At 42.7% G+C, this 15,064-nt stretch overlaps 1 protein-coding gene across 1 annotated transcript in view; it reads right to left on the minus strand.

Annotated features, from left to right (window-relative positions):
• Positions 1–11,604, minus strand: part of LOC147709061 (up-regulator of cell proliferation-like) — a 327,619-nt gene extending 316,015 nt beyond the window's left edge. Inside the window, exon 1 of the mRNA XM_086927668.1 lies at positions 11,467–11,604. The gene's annotated coding sequence lies outside the window, so the exon portion shown is untranslated. The remainder of the gene's footprint in view (positions 1–11,466) is intronic.
• Positions 11,605–15,064: the final 3,460 nt, after the last annotated feature.

Raw genomic sequence — 15,064 nt, forward strand, 5'->3', positions numbered from 1 at the left:
CAAAACATGGAGTGTAGCCAATGTAAGTCTGCAATGCTGTCCACATTATTTATACGAAGTTATGGCCAGTATGTCATTTTAATGTTCCAACGATGTAGGTCTGATGGAACTAAATTGACAACTTTAATTAAAAATGTTGTGGCTTCGCGGTTGTCAATATCAGGAAGGACTTTTGTAACTGCAGCAATTATATATCATGACGGTCCTTCAACAACTTCAGGACATTACACAGCTTATTTAAAATCTGGAAACGGCTGCTCATTCTGCAATGATTCTGTTTTAACTTTCAAAAAACGTTTACCGTTTGACTTAAAAAATTCTTACCTAGTGTTTTTACAACCAAAATTTTAGGGAAGGAAAGTGGCCTACGAAGATTGGAGCAGTTGATAAATTTTAGTCTGCTGTTTTAAATTGCTTTGTGAATTAGAGTGATCATAATAAATAAAAATGTAAAGTAGTCATAGAGATACATAACTGGTCTATAATGATTAAAAGAGTTGATATGATTTACTCTGTTGTTTTAAATTGCTTTGTTAGTAACTGAGATCAAGAGAATGAAAAAATTGGAAAAGTCATAGAGGTAGTGTAAGTGTGCCTCATAGTAAGTGGTGTCAATGTTATAGGAAATGTGAAACATGAGTAAACTAGAAGGGGAGATATTATTAGTACAAGATTTTGAAAGTGATTTTGGACGTTTTCTTTCTGAAAGTCGGGGAAAAAGAAAATGACGGTATTTGCTTTGAGGAATTCGAAGAGATTAAAATGGCTCTTACACGATTTGGCCTTGAGGAGAAGTGTGGTAGAGAGCAAAAAGTCATTTATTGTTTCTAACATATTACTCAGAAAGAAAGAGCTTTTCTTTCAGAAAGTGGCGGGCATGGATTTTTTAGAGCACAACAGAGTATAAGCTGTTCATTGCATTTCATTCGACGTCATGGAAAGTAAGTGTACTTTTGATGAGTTCTGATTTCTGATTTGTTATATTATATGGGTTTTTAAACACAATCATTTTGATTTTAGTTTTTGTTCCCTGCTGTTATATGATGAATACCTTCAACTCACTGTTTTTAGTGAAATTTGATATATTCTGAGAACAGCAAAAATAAACCATTTAACATGTATAATTAATTCTATATTTTGTATTGTGATTTTAAATTTGTACTCATCTTGTCTCATGCTCACTTGTCTTTTACTACCTTACATCAATTCTCTTTACATACTCACATTGCCTTTTGTTTTATTCTCTTTCACCCTTGTTCTCTAACTTCACTTATTTTTCAACCTTTGTTTCCTTATTCCAACTCTGCTTTTTTCTTTTCTCTCATGCACCATTTTCTAGCTTTTAGACCCTCTGCTTCGCTTCTTTTTTCCATCTTTTCTCCCTTTTGTTTTCAAAATTAAATAATTTTGGGTTCTCCTTTTTTGTTGCAATCAGTTAGTATAACTCACCTTCACTCATTTATCTTTTTTTGTTGCTTCACTCAGTCTGTATCTGACACTCTTTCCTTCACTTTCTGTGTCCCCTCTCTCCCTCACTCTCTTTTCCTTATTCACCCTTTCCTTATTTAGTTTACCTTACTCACATTCTTTTAGTATCTTACACATCTTTAGTTTATTTTTCTCTTCTATCTTTCTTTTCTGTCACTGAATCTATCCTCCTTTTTATTCACTTACTAATTTACTCTATTTCTATTTCTTTTTGACTCTGTCTGTCTTTCACCGTTACTTTATTTTCCTTTCTGAATCTTTATCTCTAACTTTATTTCTTTGTAAAATTGTATGATTTTCAACCTTATGCCTTGTCTTTTCTATTTTTTATATACATGTTTTAATATTTTTCAAATTTTTGTTCTTTTTTTCACAGATTGAAATTAAAAAAATTATAAGTGATGGAGTTAACAACAACTATAAAGTAAGTATTTAGTACTTTTTCCCTTACATCTCTATCACATTCAACTTCTATTACTTCCACTGCTTTATTTCCTTAACCCTCAGTTTCCTTCCTTTGCTTTTTCCCTAATTCCTTTTCAATTACTTACTTACTCCACTCCTTCCACTCCTTTTGTCAGTCCCTCTGTTCTCACAGTTCCTCACTCCTTTTCACTCAGTCCGTCTCTCTAACTCTAACTGTCTCTGTCTCTTCACTCTTTTACTAGTTGTTCTTTATGCTTTCTCTCTGTAGTTCAAGCACACTATCTTATTTACATTTTTTTGCTGCTTCAATTATTCTTTTTCTATCACTTCTTCTTTTCTTCTTTCTGTTTTTCTCTCTATCATTCCACATGTTTTAATCTTATTCACTATCATACACCTTGTTTTAATCTTCATTTGGAATCCTGTACTGAGTCACACTCCCTTAATTTCCACCACTCCCTCGAGATTTTTGATCTCTCCCAATTAGTCTCCCTTCCTACTCATCGTGCCGGGCACACCCTGGACGGCATTTGTACAAACTTGGCCTCTTTAGAAGTTTTTCCCCCCCTACCACAAATATGGTCAGATCACTGTTTCATTTCTTTCTCTATCCAATCCAAAATTTTGCCTCCTCCTCCCACTAAACATTCCCATACCCCCTTTCCAGTTAATTGGAAAAAGGTAGCTGAGTGCATCAAACTTAACCCCCTTCCGACTGTCCCTCCCCCTCCTATAACGGGTGATGTAACAGTAGACTCCACACATTTCCATCAGTGGATTGACAGAATGGTCTCTGCCAATTCTACACCTTCCACTCAAAAACTAGCTCGTGGTAAGAAGAAGCCTAGCGCCCCCTGGTATACTCCAGCCCTCACTGACTGCCATCTCAAGTGTAGGCGTATGGAGAGAAAATGGAGAAAGACCTATGACCCTACTGCCAGAACCCTATACATCCTGCAGAGAAAACAATACCTTACCGATATAAAAAGGGCAAAAACTGTTTTTTTTACTCATGAAATAGACTCAGCCAACCAGAAACAGCAAACGATCTTCAACATCGTAAAATCTTTCACTCATCCTAAGGCTTTGGCACGTGAAATTCCCCCCTCACAAATTCTCTGCGACCAAATCGCTGATTTCTTCGAGGAGAAAATTCAGAATATCCATAAGGACTTCCCCCCCCACCTACTCCAACCTTAGAACCCGACTCAACCACGTCCCTACTTAGTCAATTCACACCAGTCTCCCTACAGCAAACGCAAAAAGCCATTTTGGCGTGTAAATCAGGTGCCCCCACGGACTCTTGCCCTCCAGTCATCCTTCATCACCTCGTCGAAGCTGTCAATCCTCTAATTAATGCCATTGTGAATCAATCTCTCCACTCCGGTACTGTACCCTCTGACTGGAAGAAGGCCATAGTCAAGCCCCTTATGAAAAAGCAAAATAAATCCCCCACCGACTTGACTAATATGCGCCCAATTTCCCTTCTCCCAGTACTAGGCAAAATCACCGAGCAATTAGTCCATGAGGAACTAAAACACTTTGTGGAAAATCTACATATCTTGCACCCACAGCAATCCGGCTTCCGCCCCGGCCATTCCACAGAAACCGCTCTGATTGAGTTATCTGACACCATCAAGTTCTTGCAAGATGAGGGCAGGCAGGCTGTCCTCATCTTGCTTGACCTAACCGCGGCCTTCGACACCATCTCTCATGCTATTCTTATCAGCAGGATGCGTGGGATTGGTGTCTCGGGCTCCGCGCTTGCTTGGATAATTTCATTCCTGTCCAACCGCTCTCAAACGGTTTCCTTAGGCCCTTACCTCTCTGGTGAACGCCCCATCATCTCAGGTGTCCCTCAGGGCTCCATCTTGAGCCCTCTCTTTTTTAATGTATACATGGCCCCCCTCCTTACGTTGATTGAGTCACATGGGATTCTAGTGACATCCTATGCTGACGACACTCAACTTGTCGTCACTATCGACAAAAGAATCCCTGACGCTACCATCAGACTCCAAAATTGCCTGTCAGAAGTCTTTTCCTGGCTTAACCTGAATCATCTGAAATGTAACAGCGCCAAAACCGAAATAATACCTCTCGGTAAAGGCACACTCTTTTCCCCTAAAGAGTGGTGGCCCCAAAATTCTGAAGCACCACCAAGTGCGGTTGTGTCAGCCCGCAATCTGGGAGTTCAATTCGATGCTTCCCTTAGCTTCGATGAACATGTGCGTATCACCGCAGGACGCTGTTTCAGCTTAATCAGGCAACTAAAGAAATTTTTTAATTTCTTGCCTATCTCAGCCAGGAAATCAGTCGCGGTTGCACTCATCCTTTCCCGGCTGGATTATTGTAACGGTCTCCTTGCAGGCATCAAGAAGTCCTCACTAAAAAAACTACAGGCCGTTCAACATGCAGCTGCCAGACTCGTCCTGAAACTCCCCCGTAGGTCCTCGGCCACTGCAGCCCTCAACGCACTCCATTGGCTGCCCCTCCACAAGAGAATCTTGTTTAAGCTTTTAGTCACTGTCTTTAAAGCTAACAAGTGCACGGGCCCAGCTTACCTGATCAAGCGCTTTCAGCATTATACTCCAACTCGCTGCTTGAGGTCATCAGGCGCTAATTTCATCTCTGAACCCCGAATCAAATTAAAAACAAAAGGTGGAAAGACCTTTTCATTCCTTGCTGTTAGGGCATGGAATCGCCTCCCCCCTAATCTTAGGCATGCCCCCTCAGAAAGCCTTTTCAGGAAAGCCCTGAAGACGTGGATTTATTCTCAATCTGACTCCTCAGTTCTCGCAGCCATCTGATCCATGCTATCCAAGTAGATCTGCTGTGGGTGCAGCGCCAAGATGCTCCTCCCGGAGCGGTAGAAGCGCTTTACAAAAAAACCATAAATATCAAAATATCAAATATCAAATATCCTATTTACTTTCACTCACTGTTTTTTTAACACCTTCCCTCAGGGTTGTTTTAGTCCGGTTCTATCCCTACCTCTTACTCCACATCCTTTACTCTCTTTCTTTTTAATTTGAAGATTCATTCACATTCTCAAAGTAACTATTGTTTACTATTCTTCTACACTCTTTTTTTCTTTCACTTCCTTTTCTATTTTCTTTTTCTAAATTTTTCTCTCTTACATCTTTTCTTTGTATAATTATCTATTATACAGTATCTCTGTGTTACTCCCTCTAGCTGTCTTTCTTTTAACATTATTCTCTCTGTCTCCTTCCCTTATATTCACTATTTTTTTTTGGTTCGCTTCCGGTTCGCGTACCGGCGTGCGAACCAGGAAGCGAATAAAAAAAAAAGAGATTGACAGAGTGCTAAACATTTTAGCAATTTTTTATAAATGGGAGGTAGTTCTGAAAATAACTTTGTTTTATTGTTTTTGTTGTTTTATATTTTTTTTATTTTTTTCTGAACTTTTTTTTTTTGTATTTTTGGAACTATTTAAAAAAATGTTTTTTTTTTTGAGGGGGAACAACGAAAAACAGGCATTAGAAATGGCTCTACTGGAGCAAAAAGAAAATCACTTTTTGGGGCGTTTTGAGCACTTGTGGTTTTCATATGCTCTGTTCATTAAATTCACACTCATCTCCCCGTAACAAAGTAGTCCCCCACAATAAATACACACTAGCTTGATGTGTGCAAAATTGCTCTGGATACTGGGGACCATCTCCCTCGCCTCTGGTCCTGAAAGACTTTCCTGTGTGGAGGTGGTGGCCACAGGAGTTGGTGGATTTTCGCGGAGGTGACGCACCTCAGCCACGCTGTAATTTTTTGGATGCCACCTTTGCATGTGGCGATGCATAGTATAGTTCCCGTAACTTTTTTTTTTCTCTCTGCCTCGGGACAGAACTCCTTTACATATGAGGCATGTCACATGATGGGCATTGACCTTTTTTTGGCCTTGAGGGAATATAAAAAATTCCCAAATGAAATTGTCCTTGTGGTGGGATTTCCGGGGCTGTTCAGGCAAGAATTGTCTCCCATGTACCTCCTGTTTCTCTTCTTCCTCCTCTTCCTCAGGGTTGGGAAGGAACTGGGTAGGTGGTCCTTCCTTCCTAGGAGGTGGTGGTGGTGGTGGGGGTCCACCAGCTGCAGCTACTATTGAAGCCATCTCTTAATAATGAAAAACAGGTCTTCCTCTCACAAAGTTGAAAGTCAGAGTGAAAAAAAAAGGTGGGGGCTTTCATCATTTGGGAAAAAAATGTTCTAAACCAATGAAAAGTGTTATTTTTAGGTCACATGACCTAGCCTTACATCATTAGGAAACCAAAAGTGAAATGAACCAATAAAAAGTTTTATTAACAAGTCACATGACCTGTTACGCTTACGTTACGCGTCCCGCTACGCACCCGGAGCGCTTCCGGGGTGCTGCGCTTCGCGCCTCGGTTCGCGCTCCGGAGCACTTCCGGGTGCGCTAACGCGGCGCGTCATAAGCCGCATTACGCGGCAACGCGATACGTCGCGCTTACGCGACGCGTCACGATGTTGTTTTCTAACGTGGCAGTTGCGCTAACGGAACGTTTCCCGGTTTGTGGACCGGGTCGCAGCACCAAATTGAGCTAACGGGAAGCTACCCGGTGCGCGGACCGGTAGCGAAACAAAAATAAAATAAATAAAATAAAAATATATACATAAAAAAATTATATTAAAAACATATAAAATATATATTTCCATTAAATACATTTACAGCTTTTGATATTTGCTATTTAAAAACCATTGAAATTCACTGGAAAAACCATAGGTTATAGACCATATATAGTTAGGAATTAGCATTTACAAAACCTTATTTTACTCACACAAAACCATTGAAATTCGCATATATAGTTAGTTGCACTAACTATATATCGCGCACCCGCAATCCACTGCTGATGATGTCACATATTACATTCTTTCAACTTTAGACAAGGCTACAGCCCGAACTGCTGAACAGAATTACACCAAATTTGACAGAAAGGTAGCTGTTAGTCCAGAAAGTGACCTTTTTGTGAAATATTGTAAATCCATTCAGTAGTTTTGGAATTATTTAAAGAAAATACTGGTTGTATATAAATGGACGGAGTGGATCCATAACCCCTCCCGATCTCATGCTAAGATTTGATTGGCTACCAGCACTTCAAACCAAAAGTGTTGGCAGCCATCTTGTTACTCGGTTGAACAGAGTCACAGAAAAAAGATTAAAAAAAGAAAAGGGGACCGGATAGAAACACCCTGACCCCCAGGCCGAAAAAACTTTTTTTTTTTAAACATTCATCAGGAGTCAAAATGGATCCATGAATTGCGCTGAAATGTGTTTTTTAAAATGAAGTGTTGGCTCTCTTGCATCATTAATTATAGGCCTCCAGGTGGGCCACATCTGGGGGTATGCATAATTATAGGAAGGGGAGCACATAGGCACCCCTCCAGGGGCTTACTAATGCCCTGGGGACCACCACCTCCCTGGGGCTTCATTTAAAAAAATGTGGGGGGCTGCATGGACCTCCTCGCAGCCCCGGTGTCCTCCAACTCCCCGGGGCTTTACCGTTAAATAATGTGGGGGTTGCACAGACCCACCTGAAGCCCCAGGGACCACCGCCTCCCCGGGGCTTCATTTTTTATAAATGCGGGGGCGACACGTACGGCCTCCCCCTCTGCCCCGGGGGCAACAAGCTCCCCGGGGCTCTTTGTTTAGCAAATGTGGGGGGTTGCATGGACTGCTTCGCAGCCCTGGGGGTTGCCAATCCCCCAGAGTTTAAAGTTAAATAATGTGCACAGATCCACCTCACCTCCCCAGGACTTTTTAAAATTAAATGGGGGCCACACAGCCCCCTCACAGCCCCAGGGATCATCACCTCCCAAGGGGTAAATTAACATTGGAGGGGGGCCTCGCTGCTCCATTCATGGAGCCATAGAAGGCCTTGGGGATGTCCACCCTCCAAGGGATGGCTCCAGCCATGTCACGAGATGCCCACCCCCAGGATATTGCAGTTTGCTATGGCTTGACAGGAGCACCGCTCCCACAAAGCCATAGAAAACAGTGCTCAGCTTTGAACAAGCAAGTGCATTTTGCTCTTGCTTGCTGAAGCCGCAGTAAAATGTACTTTTACACACAGGGAGCTACATATTAGCAGCTCCCTATGTGTAGAACCAATGCAGGCTCCCACAGAACAGGGGAGCAGGCAGGGACCATGAAGGCCTTCATGCTCCTCCAACGGTCCCCATCAGTGACAGTGGGTGCTTGGGTGGGACCAGGGCACCCGCACTACAGGCCGGGGCCCAGGGGATGGGGTCCCTGGGGCCAGAATTGGCCCGAGAGGGAGGGCCATTTGACCCCTCCCCCATATAAATCATAATTAAAAAAAATAAAGAGGCTAAGGCCGAGGATACTGTCCCCATGGCTGAAATCACCTTGGAGGGGGGGTCGCTTGGCCCCCTTCACCCATTGAAAAAAGGCCTGGCTCCGGGGATAGGATCCACAGGGTTAAAAAATGCCCCAGGTTATAGGAGCCACATAGCTCCCCTTCCTTGATTCTTTTTTTAAATAAGAGAAAAAAAACTCTGGCAAGGCACCGGAAGCCATGCCCCCTTCACCACCACTCTGCAAACACACCACCTGGTGCAGTGGTGGTTGGGGAGTGAAGTCACCTTGGATGCTGAGGGTAGTTGGCCCCCTAGTAAGTTTCAGACAGCGGGATTGCTCGGAAGACTTGGAGGCCATACTCCCTTTTTCCACCACTATGCAAACGCACCTCATGGCCCGCTGATGGTTGGGGAATGAATTCTACTTTTCTCCTGAGGGCCTCAGGACTAAAGTAAACTTCTTACCCCAACCAGTAGTGCACAAGGTGGCACGTTTGCAGAGTGGTGGAGAAAGGGGTGTGGCCTCTGACATCCTCTCAGCAATACAGCTGTGTGAGTCTTAACAAGAGGTGTAGTTGGCCCCCAAGGACCCTCAGTTGTCCAAGGGAGTGCACCAGGAGGCGTGATTGCAGAGTGGTGGACAAAGGGGAGTGGCCACCAAAAACCTATCAGCAAACCCACTGTGTTGGACTTACTGGAGGTAACAGGAGGGGTAGTTGGCCCCCAAGTATCTCCAATAGCCATCGGGACTTCATTCCCCTACTAATAGAGCGCCAGAAGGTGCATTTACAGTGAGGTGGAAAAAAGGGGTGTGGCCTCTGACAACCTCTCAGCAATCCTGCTGTGTGGGATTTACTGGAGGTAACAGGAGGGGTAGTTGGCTCCCAAGGACGTCCTACACAACGGGATTCCTGAGTGATGTCCACCCTCAAGACACTGGGTACATCTAGAAGCGCCCGACTTGTCCATCAGTGCATGCTAAAGAGAATGTCCCAGCAAGGGTCAGACTCCGAGGGTGTACATCACTTTCCCTGAAATTGGTGCAATAGTGGACTCTGAATATGTCTCCACCATCGCTTACCTGACCACTTTGACTTCTGTATGGCCAGTATATTTTTTTACTTTTATTTATCACATTATAGACCGAGTGACAATGAAATTCTGTCCAGATAAATGATCTGGAACCCCTTTTGGGGACCATAAACAGGCAGAAACATGTTGACCAAAGAAAGGGGTATATATATATATTTACATAACCCCAGTCCTCTTTCTAACACTATCCAGGTAGTACATGGAATAAAGTTTATTTTGTCTCCTGGAACTAGTTTTATCCGTCACTATATACTTCTATTTTTTCCACTTATTTGCACTCTGTCCCTCCCTAACCTTGCTTCATCAGAAATACACCTCTCCTCCTCTCCATTTGGAGAGTTGTAACCCACACCAGGGAACTTGCAGTCCGGGTGTGAGAAGGGAACTCTTTGATGAAGCATGTCACCTGCAGGTGAGTGAGAGTTCTTGTCCTAAAAAGTATTATTTTCCCAGCAGTTCTATGACATATGCAATTGTTAACACAAAGGACAACATTTGTTTTTTGGCATTGCGTTACCAGTTTGTCCTTTTTTTTCTGCAATACCAGGCGTACATTTTTGTGAATTGTACGATATAGAGGGATTAGTACGTTCCTGGTTGGGCCAATCCCTTTAGATCCCCTGTGTGAATATAATACACTGGGAGTATGCCACAGTACAAGGAGGTCATTATTCATATTTCCTGCTCTTGACCACCAGGCTGTCTCTGAAAGTCCCAAAAAGGAAAAGAATTATATTGAAATGTCCACTCTCAATATGGTGGACAGTCTTACATACATTGACCCACTGCCCAATTTCCATCAGATCATCACTCATAGGTTTTCACAGGCAGAGCCTATGTAGGTTCCCACATTGGAACTAGGGTGGTTTCCCTGACTCTAACGAGAGCAGAGGAATCACAAGTCTGGCCAAAAGGGCACTCTGCCACTTTTGTGGTGGAGTTACCTTACTGTTAAATTCTACATAAGCTCCAAAGATGCCTTTAACCGGATATAATTTGCAAAATTGTACTGACTATAATGAAAAGGCAAAATTTAAACCTTTTTAATGAGGATGCCTTATAGTTTTTTTCCTTAAATCCATATATCTAGAGAACAAATAGAGTAACAGGAGGCATTTGCAATTGTGACCAAGGCTTCTACTAAAAAGAGATGCATTTGTACCATTTGAGAAAATACTTACAAATTGTGCTTGGATTTGTTTGCGCTTGAACATTTATTATATGAAGTTTAGGCACAAACGATAAAAAAAAAAAATATTACCAACAGGGCTGGACGGACGCGCACAACGCTCACACACATACACATACACACGCTTACACACTGTGTCCTTAGCGTGTCAGCTTGGGCCAATGGTTCACGGCCATCGAGTTCCTATACAAATGTCAATTGAGCATCATCAGAGCCTTTAAGTTCCTGTGATGTATATTCAGTCCATGAGACATGCACACTCACCTTCTGAGATGCAGTACAGCTTCGCATTACAATAGCATTGTTGCTTCTTGTTGTCAGATGAGACTCAGTTATGCAAACTTCACTGGCCCTTGCTTAAGACCAGCAGTGAGGCGTGGTTGTGAGGGAGAGCCCAATATGGCATAAGACACAAAGGTACTAAGTTGCGCAGAAGTCCTGGCCAAGCAATGCTAACAAGTAAGTATTGCGTGGTGACGTGACATACGTTAGGAAGTCCCGTGTCAGAGGTCATTGAACAGCGTCCCCTGGTGGACCCTCCTCTGGGTGTTCATCAAAGTGGTGGCAGGTGAAGATTAACGAGAGGCTTTATTCTTCATATACCGTTTGTATGTATTTGTATGACATAGGGGCGAATTTGACCGATTTTATTCTCAAACCAAACCTGAAGCATTTTAATTGACTGCGTCGAAATATGTATCATCTGCAGTTCTTGAACACAATTAAAAAAAGTGTTTATCAGCATGGCAACGATTCTGCCTTCCCTTTCTTAACCGCTTAAACGTTATCAGAGTAAATTTGGCAATTCCAAAGGGCAAGGTGCGAAACCCACTAAATTCCTGTGCTGAACCCGTTATATCTTCAACCTATTAGTGGAGCCAATAATGGATGTATTTCTAGGTTTTCCAAAGTATGAAGGCACGTACCTTGCGTTGTGAACTCCTCAGGAAAGGGATCGCAGCGAACAGTCTGATCGGGTCCGAACGCGTTTGATGAAGCTGGTACCATCCGGTGTAAACTGAGTGGAGCAAATCGCTGCTTCCCTGAACCGTGTGTAGGCGAAAGTGATCTGGGGGTTAATAGCACTTTCACCTAAAAGGAATGACGGCTTGTGAATGCATCTGCATTTATAGGCGTCGCTTATGTTTTTATTTTCAGAAGACTGGAGTCATGGTTTCAAGCAAAGGGCACTAATATTGCGTGATAACAACACGGAAGTCTCTTTTCACCACGCAGGGTTTTCACCTCACAACTCCTATCAGCGTGCAGTCAGTGAGGGTCAAAGGTCGCTGGTTCCCGTACAGCGCTTTATGACATGGCAGGCTTTGGGGAGGGGTAGTGGGGCTTCCCATTATCTCCTTTCAAACGAAAGTATGTCCAGGCAGGGATTGCTGAAGTTGACAAACTGTCTATTCACCAATCAAACTATATCGATCAACAATCTACTTTTGTTAGTTGGTCTTTATTGGAATTAACGGAGAGCTTCGTGTCGTTCAATGCTTAATTAGTAAAAGAGTGCGTGTCGGTGCCCAAAACTCTGCTCAGAGGCCTCAAGCAGGTGCAATTTAATGTCGGTGTGCCCAATACCAAGGCTACATAGTTTTGTCTAGGCTTCAAGGCACTTTAATCCACTATCAGACACTCCCTACCCCTTTATCTAACGCTTGCGGGTGCCTGCTTTCTCCTTTTGTGACGGTTTTTCTTTTTATATCTTCACCTGTCTTACTGTTTTGTGTACTTTTTCCTGTCTTGCTCTCGGTAAATGTTTGATGCAGAAAAATAAGTTCTGGTCCCTGAAATGTAGTGCCAGTGGCCCCCTCAGGCAACCAGCAGCTTAAATTAAGCACCAATGCCGTTCAGCATGCAATCGCCTCCGTAATCGGTCCTTGTCCAAGTACTTACTTGTTGAGTTGTGCATCCTCCTCACAGACACCACGTAACCCAGCCAAACAGAAAAAGCACCTCCTGCCATCATACATGCCAACATTTTAGAAGAAGAAAGTCAGAGACTTTAAAAAGCCATTGAAGCAGAGGAAATTTCAGACGGGAGACAGCCAAAAAGAAGCCATATTCAGCTTAAAAAATCAGAAGCCTCTCTCCTGAATTGGGTCTATTGGCATGTGTGCACCATTCTCTTTCCCCCTTCTCTAGCAGCCCCTTCACTCATGAGGACCAATATAAAGAAGAGGGAGGTCCCCCGGAGGTCTACCTGTTTTTCAGTGTCTCCTGTCACGTACTTGGCAATGGTTGGCCCAGGTTTAATAACTTGGCTTTTTGTCTAGAACTGAGCGAGGCCTATGCATGAACCAATCCTAGCAGCTATTAAAATGCTTGTCAGGGAAACCGTTCAAATAAACATTGTGTTAACTTATAATAAAGTCTCTTCCAAATTCAAACAATATATTCCTTTTGCATGCAGAACCTTTTGGTCTTGGTCAACTATATCATGGCATTGGGTGGCTGTTGATGGAAGTGATAGTTTCAAACAATAACTTAAAAATGTTCATGCTCCCCCCTCCACCCCCCCCCATCTGTGACAACAATGCTAATTGCTTATGATCACACAGATTGGTCAAGCAGTGAAGCTGGGACTGATTCCAGGTTTGTGTCTGCACATTGTGCAATTCAGCCAATGGTAGCTCTCTATCTTTCTTGTTTATTCTCTATCTCTCTTGCTTTACCTCACAATAGTAAATACTTTGCTTTTAATTCTTGATGAATGAGGTTAGAGTATGGGTGGCAGATAAAAACACTAAAGAAAGGGAGTTAGAGGTAAAATAGCTAGGCTCGCCCTCCAAAAACTATAGTTAAACAAATGGTCTCTGTTACCAGATCCCTGAGAGCCTTGCTAGTTACCATAAATCACAACCAACACACAATGGGGTCGATCATGAAAGAATGACATTGTGTACAAAAAAGGAGAAATTGCTCCTTTTTTAGGTGTCCCCTCACTCACCAGGGTTGCCCCATGGTGACATGCTTCATCATTGGGGCCATCCCAGTCCTCTACGGGCTGGGGCGTGCTACGACTTGCGACAGTTACGTAGGAGCACTTTTTTAAGGCTATGTGTGGTGCATGTGTATTTGAGGAGTGGACTATGTGATGTATCTTAAAAATACCTGCCCAGTAGGTTGACAATAAACTTTATTCTTGCCTCTAGGTGGTAATATTAAAAACGGGGTGGATAGATAGGGCGCCCTAAACGTAATGTGTCAAGGTGTACCTATCAACTCCTATCGTCGACATGTTTCGTGCATACCCCAAGCACTTCTTCGGGACTACACAGGGACCAGCCCTGTGTTCGCCACTCCTTAGTTCTCAGATGAGTTCTTTAGGTATAATAATAAAATTAGAGTGAACTTGCAGCAAACTATGATAAGTGCATGCAATAATACCTACGTATTTAATCCAAACACGTGGTTCCTGTAAGATAAAAGACAACTTGAGAAGTCAAGGGGTGAAATACCCCAAATCTTTATCACACATAGAGCACAAAAAGGAATTGTTGAGGAAAACGTGCTTACATTTCCCGTGGTTTTCAACGGACGTTTTGACCGTGGTTGTTTCCATGCACAAACGTGTCTAATCTCATGCATCGAAAACGTGATAAAAAACACATATCTGTGACACACCCAACCATTCATCAGTCACACACACTCATACTTATATTTACATACATGTCATGAGACCTAACTGGGCCCCATGGATTCGGAGGGGTATCAGGATCCCAGCAGATCTAATGAAAAAGAGGAGAGATTGGATATCGTGAATGGAAGATCACCGGGTTAGGTTTTCACTAGCGTTTGGTAAAATGACCCGTTTCCATTGCAGGGTTCGACACCTTTCGCCCGTCCGTATTTTACTTACTTCTGCATTAGATACCTCCCTCTTTTAGGCACCTACGGTGTCCCTCCGGTCCGGATGTTACTCGACTGGGGGTTTTGGTTGTGTTTATAAGGAAGTTCCCGATCCCGGTTAATTTCCGCAAACGTGCCCACGCTCATTGAGGAGCTGGTACGTAAGGATCGTCCTCTGTGATCGCGGGTGGCGGCCATCTTAGGAGTGAAGTTTTCATTTTGATAAATTCAGAAGGGCAGAAATTGGACAAAACGACTGTATTTTCGACCTAAACATAATTTAGAGTCTGTACAATTACCTTCTCTATATAATCAGACATACAGTCAATTTTATCAAAATATTTTTGAAAAAGCTATTTCATAGATCCAAAATTCTTTTTCAGAACTGCCCTTCAAGTTATTGGTTGTCTTTTTATATAACACACTCGAGGGTAGAGTATTAATACTTCAAATGTCTACATTTATACCCTCTTAGGACATACAGGTACTCTTAGGTTGGTGATGTTATATTTTAGGTTTAGATCATATCAATCAAGTTAGTCACAGTTATTCTCTAACCTATACCCGCGATTGTTTTTGTTCAGTTTATTTCATACAGATACACTTCAAATCTGGGAAGGGCTCAATCCTGTCAGGTGAATTGCCCCCATGGAATGTCATCGTTTA

This window comes from Lissotriton vulgaris, chromosome 6 (genome assembly GCF_964263255.1).
Source record: "Lissotriton vulgaris chromosome 6, aLisVul1.2, whole genome shotgun sequence".
NCBI classification, from domain to species: Eukaryota; Metazoa; Chordata; class Amphibia; order Caudata; family Salamandridae; genus Lissotriton; species Lissotriton vulgaris.